Source organism: Mytilus californianus, unplaced genomic scaffold (assembly GCF_021869535.1).
Source record: "Mytilus californianus isolate M0D057914Y unplaced genomic scaffold, xbMytCali1.0.p SCAF_8, whole genome shotgun sequence".
Classification (NCBI taxonomy): Eukaryota; Metazoa; Mollusca; class Bivalvia; order Mytilida; family Mytilidae; genus Mytilus; species Mytilus californianus.
In genome coordinates this window covers 25,730,000-25,747,769 of record NW_026262734.1, presented here as the reverse complement: position 1 = coordinate 25,747,769, position 17,770 = coordinate 25,730,000, and the positions used below count along the sequence as shown (strand labels likewise).

Sequence of the window (17,770 nt, the reverse complement as noted above, 5' to 3'; positions counted from 1 at the left end):
ATATTGACAAATTTGTGTTACCAACCTAGACAGCCATTATTGGTTAACGTGATATAAATCGGATCCAGCAGCCACAATTGTGTAATCAAAGAGCATAGATATGCAACATAACAAAATTAGATATTCCAAACAAATATACAATTAAATCTAACAAAGACGTCAACAAAAAACATTTTTGTAGTTTATAGCAAATTTAATGAAGTACAGTATAGTAGATCATAATGACCTATACACATATTCCAGATAAAGTTCATACGAGAGTTCACAGTATCACTAAAGATATTTTATGCATATGGACCCTGGAATCAAACAAAACGTACCGAGTCATGTCAAGATTACTACGACCATTATTTATATAATAATACAGACAAATCAAGGTAAAACTGCAAAAGTAAAAAAATGATACACAACGTCAATACCTAGAATATATAACGTCAAACCATCATGCATTATTTGTGATGTTGACACTAGATATGTTTCTAATAGGTCCTGGTACCTTTTGATGCTTTTTTTATGGAGAATCATTTTTTTACAAAACCCTGGCTCTTTAATTTTTTGCTCGTCTTTCGGTGACGTTTACACAGTCTGAGTATAACTGCAAGTTCTTGAATATCGTATGAGCGGAGAACTGTATAATCAATACGGTAGTGAATTAGTTAACGTTCCCTATTTCTTAACTTCGCAACGCCGGTTTTTTAATACACTTGAAACACATCTGTATCTCTCTGTCATTTCGTTTTAGACGACATGTTTCTGCATTTGGGCAAGGGGATGAAAATTTTAATTAGGATTATTATCTTATCGCGGCTTGTATTATTAATAGAATTAATATATATGTCTGTATGCATGTGTACCTATAGGAATACAGACAGGTGCCTGGAATATATCAAGAGGACACAATGTCATTGTCAGTTCAAGGATGCTGGGATCCAGTTTACTCATCAAACATAATGACGTAAGAAATAGGCGTATAGTAAATAAGCTTTTCTTGCAAACGTATTTAAAAACTTTATTGAATATTGTAAATCCGACTTTATGAAACAGATGCCCGAGTACGCTTTCAATCATCAAAACCACAATGTTTAAGCTATTACAATAATCAAAGTTTGCTATATCAGCATTTCTCTTAAACAATAATATGAATAACAGCAACTTAACAAACAACTGTCATACAACAGGGAGGTTTAGCTAGTAATAAAACCAGGTGTACTCAACCATTTGTTAGGGAAAAAAGCCTGTACCAAATTAGGAATATGCATTTGTTTTCTCTTCGTTTCTTTGATTTATAACGTCTAACGTTTGATTTTGTCAGTTCCAAGGATTTTCCCCTTTTAAAATTTTCCTGTTTTACTTTTTTTTAACAATACATTAATGAACAGTGTACTACAGTTTTACTCCGTGTTAAATCCTAAATGCCAATACATATATATCAGACGTTTCCAGTCAATGTGATTTTGATGGTTAAAACCTGAATTTATACAGTTTTATATCAGATATATGACATAGTGACTAGCAATGGGCACTAATTTAATATGATCATTTTTTTTCCTGCTATATGGTTTTTTGAAGGATAAATATGATTACTGATATTAAGACGAACCAAAATATCTACAGTATTTAATTGTTTTAATTACTAACAGAAATATCAACTTCAGAGAACATGTCTTGTTCGATGTTTAAATCACCGGCTTATATGTAGCAGTTGTAAACCAAAAGGTTTTCCTGAGATGTGAATCCTCGTCGAATGCATCACCATGATAGAGTGTCATATTTGTCTTTACTTGTCAATTTTCTGACAATTACGTAAAACTCCAATGTCCTCTCATTGTACAAAATACTAATCATCGGTGCCAATTTCATAATCTATTCGTTCCATCTGACGTTACACTACACAAATATGACGAGACGTATTACGAAGAATGGATGGAATCGATATTTTCTATGCATTGGACAGTAACATAGTGTACCAAAATAATTCGTTTAACTGCTGACATCCAGATAACCAGTAGTTGTTATCCTTTTTCGTACGGAGAACAAACAATGGAGTAGGGGCAATAAGGGCCAAAGTCGGCCCCATTTATACCAAAAATTCAGAATTAAGGAGTTATATATTACTCACTAAAATATATCTTGTTATGAATAATTATAGAATAAATGTTGTTTTTGCGAAAGGCACATTCTATGACGTCATAATAGGAGCACGAAAACGCCATTATCTGTCAAAATGGCAAAAAAAAAATAGTTTTTCGTGATATTTTATAAACATTCATACCCTCCGCAGGCATGTGCCAAAAATTCCTTTGATCTGTAAACAGATAAACACTAAAGAAAGGAAATAGCAAAATGTATTTTTGCACATGCTAGCAGAAGATATAAATTATACGGTAGACAAAACGTGTTCTTGCCGTACACACGATAAAGCCTTTTATAAAGCTTCCTTGAGAAGTATTCGATTACAATACTGTTGAAAACAAAGATCCAACATTTTGAGACTTTAAATAAAAACCTCTAACAAATGTCTAATCAGGTATAATGATGTAATACACCTCTAAAGCACATTATATCGTTAGAAATATCAAGTAGGTGATTTTTACTAGGTCCCATAAAGGTCGTCGTGATCAGATATTTCGTAGTTTGTAAATGATATTACAAATTAACAGACGAAGGATGAAAGCTTGCAGTTGTAAATCTTTTTTGTTTTTGTTTATCAAAATATAACTTCTTTACAATGAGCACCTGAAGCTCTGATACACATTCATGAAACTCTTTCTTGGTGCTGGGATAGGTAACAATCGCGGAAAGTCCCGTTCTATTTTTATCTACAGTAAACAAAAGACAAGGGTGATGGGACGGTTGTTTTACCTACAAGTAATGAATTTATTAACAAGGTATATATCAACAGACGCCAGATTGCTTGTAATGGTTTGGATATTTTCTGCAATAAAACATTCTTCATGTTCTTATTTTGTTTGATTTCGATTCAATGCAATGACGTACGTAGCATATAACTACATGTATGTACCTAAAATGACATTTTTTGTTTCAAATTCTGTGAACAAGTTTTAAATTAACGCTCTCCGCAATCGTGGATCAACTTTAAACTTCTGCAAACGAGAAAGGAATGGCAGTTTAAAGTTAGCATTAAATATTTTATTGAACCACAAATGCGGGAGCAGTTTTGTATGGCAAAATCTGTGAAGTTCATACACAGCGTCACTGCTTACACTATCAAAACCAGCAACACATGAGCCTCATTAAGTTTAAAACCCGTGTAGACCTAAATAGTAAAACAGTCGTTGACTTAAATAATAATAAAAAAGAAATCCTTGAAATTTTAACAACAACAGTGACAATAAAAATAACAGCAGCTACTTTTTACAACAAATATGACGTCTTATTTGAAGGCTTTTTCAACATTTTGACGATTTCCTCAAAATTTGAAGAATCTAAAAATATGCAAATAAAAAAATACCCCAATATACATGACGTTTGTTATGCATATTAAAGTAAAACCAACTAAAAGAAGTAGTTATTAAACATAAATAATATTTGATTTGATATTTTTCTGTCAATGTGTTGGCAATGTTATTCTTTATTTTCAAGCTTGAAAACAGTGTCACCAATCCGCCATTGTATGGCCAGGTCATCATGTTCTTTATTTATGGTCTACAAATAAAGATTATTCCCTAACAAATATGGAACGAAGTTTATCCACACGCAGTTCTATGTGAGTAACTAATCATTCTTAGATACAATATAACATACTCTAGTTGCTATGAGTTTTATCAGGTTCACATTTCCTTGTTAGGTATAAAAATGTATGCTTCAACCCCCGTACTTTGTACCTGTGTTGTTCTTTTTACTATTTCTATAATTCTAATTCTAATCAAGTTTCTCAATATCTGTTTCAAAAAATAAACTTTCGTTTCCAGTATACGCTTGTGTTTATAAGGACAAAATTTCTGTTTTTCACAATGTAGTTGTTAAACATGAATTATCAAATCCTTACTAAATGTTGCTTCCATACCATATTTCTCTTTTGATGAATAATTCGCATATACATTTACATATATTCTGAAAAATTGATGCATTTTCTAATTGTTTTATCATTCGCCTTAAAAACAAAGTTAAACAAATAGTAATGAGAAAAAATTCATAAAAAATACATGCCTAAGACCGTTCTCATTTCTTATTTGCTCTTATATATTTTTCCATATTGGATCAGGTGCTGTACTGATATTGTTTTTTTTTAAGTTATTGCTGTAGTTTACCTTTAGTTGAATGCAAATTAGCAAGTGTATATTTCCAGTGATTTCAGTGGAATAAATTTCTAACCGACATTTGGCCATTAGTTTCTTGTATGCCAAAATTTCAATGTACACATATAGATGGTTCAGGAGTAAGGATACGGTAAATGAAAAAACACCAGAAACAAGTGTATTTTTTTCCAGCGATGTATTATTTTCCTTACAAATACTGTATTTTGTTCTCTCGACACATTGTTTTAACTATTCCCTTGGAATGGGTATTGCTTTGCAGGATAAACATTCATAAAGAAATCAAAACATACTATCACATATAGATATAAGAAGATGAGGTATGAGTGACAATGAGACAACTATCCATCCAAGTCACAATTTGGAAAAGTAAACCATTATAGGTCAAAGTACGGTCTTCCACACGGAGCCTTGGCTCACACCGAACAGCAAGCTATACAGGGCCCCAAAAATTACTAGTGTAAAACCATTCAAACAGGAAAACCAACGGTCTAATCTATATAAAAAAGCGAGAAACACTTATGAACCACATCAACAAACGACAACCACTGAACATCAGGTTCCTGACTTGAGACAGGTGCAAACAAACGCAGCGGGTTTAAACGTTTAAATAGGTACCAACCTTCTCCCTTACCTGAAACAATAGTGTAGCATCACAACATAGAAAGACACACTATAAAATATCAATTGAAATGGCGTAACTCAATCAAAAGACATATTAACACAAACAAGTGAACATACACTGAAGGAATACATTAGATCTATGACACAATGTAAATACAAAATCAATAAAAAAAGGGGTGAGATGTTTTTTTTACAAAATCAATAATGTTGTTGTTCATAGTACGAGAACAGAAGTGAAAATTTATAGTCATACCAAACACTTATCAAAGCTGGTATGTATAAAAATAGAGAAACGAGAATTAAAGCTAAATAAGTAAACATTAAATAACAAAAAAGCATCAGCCCATATTTTATTACAATAGCAAGGTCCCTAGCACTGTCGATCAGGGCAATCAAGAACAAAGTTGCTGAATAATATCAACAAATTACAAAAACACTTTTTCGGTCGAAATAGTGTATGAATAGATGAAATAATTCGGTTACATATTCGTTTGAACACCACTGTTAATAAACAAATAGGTCAAAAGAGAAGAATTGAATAATTTCACATCAGATTGAAAAGTATGCCATAACTGTATAAAAAGTACGAGTATACACACCAAGCATAACAAATATTTAAGAGACTCCACCCAGCATGAGAAACAAAATCTGAAAATATCATCAATACGATGTATAATTAAAAGATTGTATGGTGTACGTGTATTAATTAAAGAAACAAATGTAATGATGAGTGATTTCACCATGAGAGCAATGGGATATATTTAATTCCACAGAGGAACTCTTGAAGTGCATTGCCTTACCAAACTCTTTTGAATAAATTATAGTTGTTTGTCTGTAGTTTGGTTTGTTGATGATACTGAGCATTGATTTTCATCCTTAACGTTTATAGTACTTTTTAAACGGTGTATCTTAAATTTTCTGTTTCAATGCAAACTAAATAAGTTGAATCTTATAAAATAGTAAATAAATCATCGTTGCTATGGAAAAAAGTTTGGTTGCTAGGAAACAATTACAATAATTTTGTCAAACAAATGTGCATTAAATTGTTGTTCATTTATTCAGTGTATAAATGTATACATTCGCTATTGAACAGGTTGAATCTGAAACATTAATAGATTCAAGCTGTATATTAAAGGCAACAGTAGTATACCGCTGTTCAATAGTCATAATTCGATTTAGCAAAAAACAAATCCGAGTAACAAACTAAAACCGAGGGAAACACATCATATTAAGCATATATGGTGGTGGGACCAAAAACGGCCCTCATCGCCCCTTGTCAAGGTTATTTCGTTTAAAATGCAACATTCATAAGCTAAATTATTGGACTTATATCGTCTAATTTTAGTTTTGAAGTGGACGATTTAAAAATCAAAAGTCCTGTTTTCCTTCGGGATACAAAAATATTATACGGAAATCTAATAAATTAATATAATACGGTTTTGTATACAGTCAATATAATTAAATCAGTAATTGAAATTGCGAAAATAGCATTTTGCAGTAGCAAAGGATTTGAGCGCTTTAATCAGACACAAACCCTAAAAAAAAAAATCCTAAGATATTTAGAAATTAAAATTGCGTTTACGGTTTCTTTTTATTTCCAAAGATTCCTATGTTATGAACAAGGAATTCGAGGGGAAAGTAACAGTTGTGCAGTGTAACATTAGGTAATGGCCCTTCATTGTTTTGATTATTCCTCTCGCTGTCAGCATAAGTTATTTTTCAGTTCCAAATTGACATTTATTACATTCAAGTCGGTTTTTTTTAATGTCAAGTTAAAATTTCTGATTGACATTTAGAAGTCAGAAATGTAAAGCTGGATGTGAGAAATATCAACTTGTAAATGAAAAAGTCAACTTAAAACTGAGACAATGACCAACTTGGACGTAACATAGATAGCAGGAAAAGCTTACCCTGTAAACGCACCCTGTCTCGGTATATTTGGGGTTCATGCAATTCACTCAGTTGTTGTTTGTCACTTTGATGTGTCTTTTTCTAATCGAGTTGCAAGATTTGAGCAAACGACCATGTAAGCTATTGTCGCCTTTATAAATGCCAACTTGGAACTGAGAAATGTTACATATGTTATTTCGGAATCTTTTATAGCTGATTACGGTGTGGGTTTTGCTTATTGTTGAAGACAACACAATGACTTATAGTTGTAAACTTCGATGGCATTTGATATGTGGTAGAGAGTTGTCTCATTCGCATTCATATCACATCTTCTTATTCTTAAAAGATGAAATAAGAAATTACAAAACAGAATGTATCTACCGGTCCTTTGTACAATATGCATCCTTATAGTGATGTACCTGTGTTTATTTTTTTAAATATTATGTAAGGACATAGATGCAGAAATTATATAATAAATGCGTTTGACTTCTTTAAAAACCATAAAGGGGAAATAACCTTCATCAATATACAACACAACTTATCATTTTAAGAAGGTAACAAAGATTTTTGACAAACAAGTGATGTGCAACAACACAACTCTGTCATATAAAGGATGTTTTAAGAGTGAATGATATGAATTATTTATTACGAAATCCGGTTCACAAGTGTATATATAAACATTTAAATAATTCAGACAAAGACACATCTATTTATTCAATAACCTAAGGTAAGATAACTGTTTTGCTTCAGTATATAATATAGAATTTTGTTTCCATGTTTAATAAGATATAATAGAATGTGTTGTATCTAACTGTTAAAATATTTTTATAATTTGATAAATTGTTGTTACTTACATTTTCAATTTGTCCTTACTAAAGTACATCTTTACTATCTGTCAACCTTTTCTAAGTCAATGCTTAAAACAAAAACCAGTAACCCTTATTTTTTTCAATGTGTAAACAATATCCGCACATCAAGATTCGACATTTGAATTTTTTTTATGCCATGTAAATAAAAACATTAACACTTTTAGGGTGTTGTTGGTTCTTGACTCACTGTTTGAATATTTTCACCTTACGTTGTGTTTTTTTTTTTAATTTTTTTTTATATTCATCGATTTACGAGATTTGAGCATCGTTAAACAACTGTCGACTTATTTGTTGCCTATTGTTACGGTGTGAGAATTATATTTCTTTATTGCGATTCAATTGAGTATGTTGCAACAAAAATGAGATGTTCTTTCTCAAGATTAAATCCACATGGTTCTTCCAAAGTTTTCAGCCTTTTGTTGTTGTTCTGCCAATCAATGTCATATATGATGTACTCTTTTGTGTTAAGTTTAAAGTCCTTATTGTTCTGTCAAAGATTATCGAGCCAATAATTAGTCAGTATAAATCGATCAGCTATAGGTCATTTGCATGTCTATCAGATGTAAGGTACTGTAATTTCGACCAGTCTTTGGTCTAATATATGTTAGAATACATTAGGTATATACCATGTATACCTAACCGACAAGAAAGTGTTTCCAAATAAAACAAATTCGTTACATCCTATGGTGACCCTCAGTGAATAGTTAAACTTCTAATCCTTATGCTTTTGTACACATTACACTTGATTGATTTGGTTTCCCTTGAAACATTTTATAAAATATGTTCTTTAATCTATATTTATCAGATTATTGTTTTTTACTTAATAAATAGTTGTAGTTAATGAGCTATTAATTATGTCGTGTAATTCTTTGTCCTAGATACTTATGTAGATGGTTTTTCGTCCGTTGAACAACAACCCACTGAATATAGAGTACGTATTTTTGTGTTTCTGTGTTGAAGATATATTTCCGAACGAGTAATCGAGTATCGCTTGATAAAACCAACGAGAACTCGACTAGTAATTGTTCACCGAGTTGACATCCCTAGTTTATATGGATTAGTTCTGGGTCATGGTTATTTTTATCTATCTCAGGACCTGTCATTGCTCAATATTATTTCGACCAGTCGTAGGTCATTGTCTTTTTACCTTGTCACCTTACAAATTATGGAACGTTCTCATTCCGACTAGTTGTAGATATTTTTTTAGTCGCCTAACAAATCATGGGTAATTATCATTTCGACTTATCATGGGGAGGACTTACATAGGATTGGCCTATTGCTCAATCCAATTCAATTCGCGTGAATACAATACTGTTTCAACTTATTATTCAAATAACGGCATTGTCTTTTACAGGAACTCATACGTCGTCATCAACTTGACCAGTGTAAGATCATAATTTTATATATGTTATATTTTAAGTCAATAGTCATATTGGTTGATATCAAATGTGTAAAGTATTTGTTTATAACATAACAAATCTCAATTGTTTATCTGTACGATTCATCATTTTAATCAGTCACACTCAATATCTCTCAAATCTGATGTTACTTTCAACATGATGTGATTTTCATCGTAACTGCATATCTTAGATCATGTATAGTTCCATCTCTTCCTCTTTTATTAAGAATGTGCAATGGTGTCAAAAAGATGCGTAAATTCATGTTGTTAATGCTATAATGAACTAGTTGCCCCTATCACCACACATGTACTCATTACCTACTAAAATCTAAATTGGTTTTTTTAGGCGCTTCAAGTTATGCCACAATTATCTGGGTATTGCTGTTTTGCTTTCACCAATTTGAGCCAACGAGGCAAAGTGTGCAGCTCAGATATTATGGAGTTGTTTTCTCCAAAAAGACATATTTCATTTTTGATATCCTTAATAGTCTGTTGTTGCTCACAAGGAAGCTATTAAACCAAGAATTCTAAGTCGTAATGTTGAAATCATCCCTTCAAAAATTTTACGGAAGCCATCACGATTTGGTTGACCGTTATGGAATATTTGTTCTACATATGACGACGAATATGTTCTGTTGTCCCGAATGTGACTTATCGGATTAGAATTATCATGGGTTCCTACTTACATGAGCAACACGAAGGTGCCACTAGTGGAGCCGGATCTGCTTATCATTTCGGAGCACTTAAGATCATCCCCGGTTTTTGGTAGGGTTCGTGATACTCAGTCCTTTGTTTTTCTATGTTGTGTTTTGTGTAGTGTTGTTGGTGGTCTATTTTCGTTAATTGCCATGGCATTGCCAGTTTTTTTCCAACATGTGTGCTTGCATGTTGCTTTGATATCTTTCGCCTCTCTTTTGCACAAAAATTCTGATAACACATTTCATGTTCCAAATCTAAGGAAATCAGAAGATGAACAACACATCTTAGGTGATATTGTTCATCATCACTTTTATATTTTCAAACATGCGATATCCCATTATCTGTAGTGCGGGCACATTTATCATCCAATGTAAATAAAACTGTTGATACCATTCACCAACTTGTTCCAATAAGAAAATGTACATATTGAATGAAAGATACAAAGCTACAGATGTTATTTTTTTTAATTTCAAAAATCATCTTTGGAACTGCCACAGTTAAAGATATCAATCGCCTTGCACTCCATATAAATATTTTTTTCTAGAAACAGTTATCAATCAGCCTAAACAATGGCTGATCATGATACAATGCTTTCATCCTATATGTCTATGGTATATCTACGGTTTGCAATCTTGTTTTTGAAATAAAAACACAATCTCGGGGGGAAGGATATATGTTATAGGATGACAGTTTACATACCTGTTTGTTTAACATGCCATTTACAAATAAATTGATGGGCAAATGATAAATCTAATAATTTAATGACAAATTGATTAAAGAAATAAATATCTCGATTTAAAAAAAAAAAAACAGATTTTTGTATGCAAAGCTTTTTGTGTTGTAAATAACTATTAAGTTTTTTCAAAGGCGGAAATCTGTTCTAGAATAAAAGTTTTGATAAATAATAGATGGTCACAGCTGAGCATAGTTCTTAAGCTTTTCTTACGTAACAATGATAAACCCTCAGTCATTTCAATAAACGCTTATACAAAATTAACATCATGCGACAGATTTGTGTGATCTCAAATGAGGACTGTAAAGGTGTCTCACTTATTACGGTCTTTGTCAAATCAAGTAATAAACCTGTACCGTACCTCACCGGGAAATAAAGTCACATGACTTTGGTATGTTTTGTGGCATTTGTAGTCACTTGCAAAGTATTTTTCAGTTAACAAACTTCATTATTGTTATCGCCTGTCTATTTCCAGGTAGGTACACACATTTTGATAATTAATTAAAGCGGCGTTTAATACGAGAAAGACAACAGATTAAAACATGATGTTTTTTCTTCAAATATTCATTAAGCGGAATATAGAAATTATATTCCGCTATTTGCAATAAATTTGGTTCAATTTCGTCTAAATAAGCTTAGAAAATATCGATGATATATTATTGTTTACGTTTATTTTTGTTGCAGTTCAGTGTTTCTGTTGTTCCGTTGTGTTCCTCTTCTAGTTGATGTGTTTCCCTCGGTTTTGGTTGTGACTCGGATTTGTTTTCGCTTAATCGATATATGACTATTGAACAGCGGTATACTACTGTTGCCTTTATTGCCGTACAAGTCAACAATTCAACTCATTTAAATCCGTATTTATGGAACCTTTTGATTTGACATTTAGTGCAAATGATGCACATGTGTCCATTATGTGGTTTATTCATTAAAAAGAAAAACATATCAACTTTGAAAAGTAGAATAAGGGAGCCATTGCGAATAAACACTTTTTTGACTGATCCTGCCTACAAAAATATCATTCTTATACATGCAATCTCTATCTCGATTGATAATAAGGTGGCGTGAGTTCAAAAATACGTACGAAATGATGATACATTGTTCCTTTTGGACTTTTTGCAATTAAGATATACGTTATTGTATTTTATGAATACAATTTTAAAATTTGGGTCATATCGGTGGACAGGAATTTGACAGTTGATGCCCATTTAATATTTCAAGTACATGTATAAAGTTGATTTATATTACATTCAGTGAAATTTAATATCGTAAATCATTCAGAAACTGATTATCTCTAAATCTAATAGAGTCAATTAATTGTCTAAGCTTCTTAAATACTAAATGTAGCGCGTGATTGTTACATTTTCAAAGCATTATTAAGGGTTCAAATAATCAAAAGAATCTGCAAGTAACAAAGTATATTTCTCTTCTGTCTTATCAATCAAAGTTTGTATTTTAAATGGTAAGGATGTTTGCTACTCTTGTTTTTGACTTTTTGTCAGAAATTCAGATATTCTAGTTTTATCCATGTAGTGCCAATAATAATTTTGCCCGTTAAACCCTACTTTTCTTTTCATAATTTCATTAAATAAAGTTTAGAAAGCCATTTTCTTAAATCTTATAAAATCCTTGTTATTTTTTCATAGTTTTTGAAAGAATAAAGTTGCAAATGCTAACTCTATGAAAGATCTAGAGAGAATCATTTCCCGCCAAATTTTCTACGGCTTACATCTCAAAAACAAGGACACGGACCTATCATTTTTTTCTGCTTTTTAAGTTCTGCTATTTATATTCTATTGTGGCTGGCTATTTGTGATTTCATTTATATGTTCAACACCTGAAAAGCAATATGAGTAATATTTCGTCTCAGCACAAATTTTTATTTTGAGTGATCAAAGTTCAGAAATATTTTCTGCAGAATCGATAGGCATGGTAATTAAAAACCAAAATTCACCAAGAAAAAGAAACGGGACATATATATTTAATGTGGTTTTTGCTTAACACGATACATTTTTCAGTAATTTAAATGTATCATTGTTAAAAATTGTGTTGATTATTGTATTCATATTGCATCTTAGTGTTTATTGTATTTCTATTAAATTATATTGTGTATTGTATTGTATTTTAAGCACTTGCAGAGTGACCGTTCATTCAATATAAACTAGACTTGTCCTGTCGTCTGTCTTCTTCCAGTCAATCAGTCATTGTTTTCAGTATTCCAATTCACATCAGTCAAATATCATTAGTACATTTTTGTATCACATTAAATTAGTTATGGTAGAAGGTCAATAATTCACCATAATTCACCCAACAAAATATTGACGCCATGCACAAAGCTGACAAATGTGTTTTTTTACTACTTTCTTAGGAAAATCATATGAAACTTCAAATTTAAAAAATAAATATGTTTTATATACTTGAATAGCTAAGTTTTACTTTGTAACAAGTGTACTTTCTTTTAGACAAACACCCTTTATATTCTTAAAATTTTCTTAACTGTACTGCTATTTAATTATTGTCTTCCCGTACACTTATTATCCGATATGTTCACGTATGCAGTGACCTTAACTACGAGACGTCTCGTTAGAACTTCGGCCACCATACAGCGCAAATGCGAGGGGAAAACCGTGATGAAAGAATGTCAACATTTGTACACTGGAAGGTAAATAGTAATAACTGATTCTTAAAGAGCACATGTAATACAACAAATCATTTAACAGCTGTTAAAGAAAACTTAAATTAACAAAAGGTAACGCATGGAAAATGTAAATATCATGGCTCTGTTCATTCACTTATTTATTTGTTACGTGCTCCATATGCACTGCGTTGACTGTGTATCAATGTCGCGATCCGGTAATCATTGGTAAGAAACTCGAAATTTACTTAGCTGCCGATTAACAATCACTGAATGATATATCATTTGTGAATAATATGTTTCGTAATAATATAAAAAACGTGCATAAAGGACTTGGTTTAGTATATATGAATGCATTGATTCAATAATTTCGATAACATTAAAATTACAGGAAACTCAATTCATTATGACTTTAACTGCTAAAAAACACAAAAAAAAAAAATACATTCCTGAATTCAAATATAAGTATAACGACTATGTCACTATTTTTTAACTATTGTTAATAATCTAAAATTACAAAGAACAATAACTATTATTTTTACTGTTTAATAGCTATTTAGATGTTTTACCCAAAATACAACTGATATTTAAAATCTGATATATGAAGTATTGATGCTTTCTACCTAAACATGCTAAAATACTAAACTTATTAGAAGAGCGTTAGAAACAGAGAGAAAAGTGAGGCTTGCCGAGCTTTTCTGCTATCACGTAGCAAGTACCTTTAAATTTTGTATTTCCTTCAATGTGCGAATATTGTTTCATTCGGCAATTTAACATTAGGCGTAAACGTTTAGTTTTCTCCCATCAAATTCGTTGGCTAATGAGATCGACATGACTTCAACGCGGACCGCAATGAGGACTCAAAATTGGACTGTCACGCAAACGGTAATTTGTACATAACCGTTCGTTCGCAACAGAAGCAGGATACCAGGCGACTACAAACGTCTAGTGTACGTTTTTCGGTTCATGTTATCTGCTACTCGGTATATGTATAGTAGAAAGGTCAATAGCAGGATGAAAACATTTTGTATGTCTTCCTTCAGGATAACCATGAAGACAACCATAGTGAGTTTGTTTTGTCTGATGTTGATGAACTTCATTTCTGAGGCATATGGATGTAGATGTAGTAACTTTACACAAATAAATTCATTCTGTAACGCTGATTTCGGTAAGTTTAAAGAATTAAATGTTATGAATTTATGTATCTTGTGACTCTGAAAAAAGTATTAGTGACTATTTTCCCAGGAATCTGACATTGTATTGTCCCTGAGCATATACATGTACATTATACTCATCAGCTGCATTCGAATCGAAACAGTGATTAAGCCAAACCAAATACAATAACCATTAAAAAACGCAAAATTGAAAAAAAAAATGTGCCAAATACGAGTTGGACACCCTAAACCCGGTGTTACAAAAACCTTGATGCTTAGAATAATTCAAAAATTTATAAAACATTCAATTAAAAAAAAAATGAACATATCAGTGATATTTGGTGTGTCAAAGTATAGATGGAACTAACTACTGGAATGGTAATACCCTGGGGATGAAACGTCACCCATAAGTTACACAATTATACAATTGAAAAATAAGCAGTAATATCACATGTTTTACGGGGAGTATCATTGGCATTGTCAGATTCTTGTTTGTTTGAATTTATTACACTTTTATTTTGTGTCTGCCTACTGGAAACCTTTAGAACAAAATCATTTTTTTTTTGCTAATTAAGTTATACGAGGAATTGCCCAAAACAACAGGACCCTTGCAAGCGGTGATATTGAGTATGATGTGAATGTGGAAGATAATTTTAAGGTATTATACAATTATGCAGTAAGTAGTTAGAGTTGCTCATCTTTAATTGGCGTAGAGTGACCTGGTCTCTAGTGAACAATTGTCGTTTAACAGTTTTATGAATCATAACGCATCTTCTTTTTTATAATTAGTAGAAAATGTCTGTGGGGTCGCGAGTTCAAAGCGGAATGAACATTTATATGGGAATATTCCGAATTAAATCATTCACCTCTGCAATTTAAACTTGGTCGTCAGAGACCCATAAATGAAGACAATGTTTCTAAAAGCTGATGCCACAGAGATTCGACACATTATATGATAGAGAAAGCAAGGTGAAAAATACCAAAAAGACATTCAAGTCGAACATGAACTGACAACGTCATGGCAATAACACAACAAGGCCAAAAGACAAACAACAGCACACAAAATACAACAAAGAAAACTAAAGACTGAGTAACAAGACTATGAAGTTTATAACACAATAACTTCAGACCAGTGCCTTATAATATAGTCATGATAGTAGGTGATTATTTTATTTCACTTCCATTGCACAGACATTAAGTAAATATAGTTGGATGATAAGCATTACTTTTACTTCACTGCACTCACTTCATACTAACAACTGATGCAATTTGCTAAAATATTTTACCAGTTGATCATGTTTGTTGAGATGAATTCAAACTGCAATTTGGTAAACTGTTTGATCAATTGGTATTGTGATAGGCCAAAGCCTTCAGGATAAGCACAGTAAAGTAAAGCCAAACGTCTTAAGTGCACGGATCCAACGGACTGCACCATACTATGGAAGTTGCATTTGCATAAACAAAACCATAAAAAGCAAATGAGACACACAACAGCAAAACCCCAAAATATTGGATTTACACCCATTTCGTTAAAACTGAGATAGAAGGTTCAAAATCATTTTTGAGATATACATCAATAAAATATGGTATTTGTTAGCAGGTCGATTTGTGATTGGTAGTAATAAAACGATATTTGTTTAATTTCATTATTCGTAATTTGTTCTTTTTTCCATAAATACAGATGATAGTGAATAATACAATAAAACTTCGTTCTCGGTCTCCGAATAATTCATGTGGAGTACATCTAGACACAGGAACTGAATATTTAATTGCAGGTGAGTATTTCTATTTCTTCTTTATAAAGTTTCACTGTTTAATGCATTTTTAACATTCAGAGAAAAAAAAAGAGTTTTTTTTTATGACTGTTGGTATTGGGAAGCTGAAATCATCACTTCGTAAATTTTACGGACGCCATCACGAGTTGGTTGACCATTATGGAATGTCTGTTATATGGATGATATCAGATATGTTCCTTATGTCGTAACTGCAATCCCGTTCCCTTTTCCCGAATGTGACCTACCGAATTAGACTTCTTACCTTTATTTGTGACATTTTTACCTATTGTGTCTGTTTGTTTTGTTCACGCATCATTATCAATATTATTAAATTTGATGAGAGGTTTAGCGCTATAAAACCAGGTTCAATCCACCATTTTCTATTTGAAAATGCCTGTACCAAGTCAGGAATATGACAGTTGTTGTCCATTCGTTTGATGTGTTTTGCCATTTGATTTTGCCATGTGATTAGGAACTGTCCGATTGAATTTTCCTCGGAGTTCAGTATATTTGTGATTTTACTTTTTGGTACAAAAACAGGCAAACTATGTCAATATGGAAGATAAAAATGATGACTTTATCATCATACAATAATTCGACATTTGAACCTCATTATAAAATTGCAATATCTCAGCCAGCTAAATTTACAAAGTAATGTCCATTTCTGCATTTTCGTTTAAATATAAAATAAATCAGTGTTTAAGCGAAGTTACTTTTAAAAGACTTTTATACAAAACTGCTGATACATACGGAAGCAAAAACAACAACATGTTTAACCCCGCCACATGCTATATGTGCCTGTCCAAAGTCAGAAGCCTGTACTCGAGTGGTTGTTGTATATTGTTGTTTTTCGTGTTTGATTTTTGCTAATAGTTTTGTAGCTTGTTCTTAAGTTGTGCCGTTGCACCAATGTACCAAGTTAGATGAAGGGTTTGCGCTTTCAGACATGTTTCACCCCACCACAATCTGTATGTGCCTGCCCCGAATCAGGAGCCTCTAGTTCAGTGGTTTACGTTGGTTCATGTCTGTCATATGTGTTTTTCGTAAATTGTTTAGTTATATATTAGGCGGTGAAATTTCTCAATTTATTTGTTACACATTTTTTCATGTCGAGGCCTTCTATAGGCAACTATACAGTATGTCTTTTCTCTTTTCTCTTTTCTCATTGTTGTACGGTTACCTTTAATCGCTTCATTCACTTCATTTTGACTTTGATTGATAGTTGTCTTAATGGCATCATACCACATTTTCTTGTTTTTATATAGAAATATATAGAGGTGTTTTTTGTTTAATTTTCAGGAGCAGCAGTGACTGGACGGACAACTGGAACATTTTACTATACAGATCTCTGCAATTGGTTTCAAAATTGGCAGGGAGTTGGCAGTCATACACAAACAGCACTAGAAACGGGAACTTATGCTCAATGTTAATCGTATTAAAGCACATTACATATTACAACAGCTACTCATTATAAAGATTTTTGTCTTTGTTTTCATGTTTTTATAAAATTTGAAAAGGTATGACAGGCCACTCCAGTTATTTGTTTTTCTACTCAGTCGGGTTTGAATACGAATAAAGAAAATGTTGCATTAACACCAGCCTAACAATGAATAAAAACGGAATAATGAAATGAGCTATTGACAGTCTTTTGAGATTGAGGATGTTAACAAATAGTTAATTCTTGAATTGAAATGCACTTTTTTTTAAAATGAAAGAAA

The 17,770-nt window shown here is 32.0% G+C and overlaps 1 long non-coding RNA gene across 1 annotated transcript; it reads left to right on the top strand.

The window, feature by feature from the left end:
- Window positions 1-10,901: 10,901 nt before the first annotated feature.
- LOC127710585 (uncharacterized) lies at window positions 10,902-17,508 on the top strand. Its single transcript, XR_007986233.1, has 5 exons — window positions 10,902-10,966; window positions 14,167-14,291; window positions 14,853-14,935; window positions 15,959-16,052; window positions 17,352-17,508. It is a non-coding gene; the product is annotated as an uncharacterized LOC127710585 (long non-coding RNA).
- The last annotated feature ends 262 nt before the right edge of the window (window positions 17,509-17,770 follow it).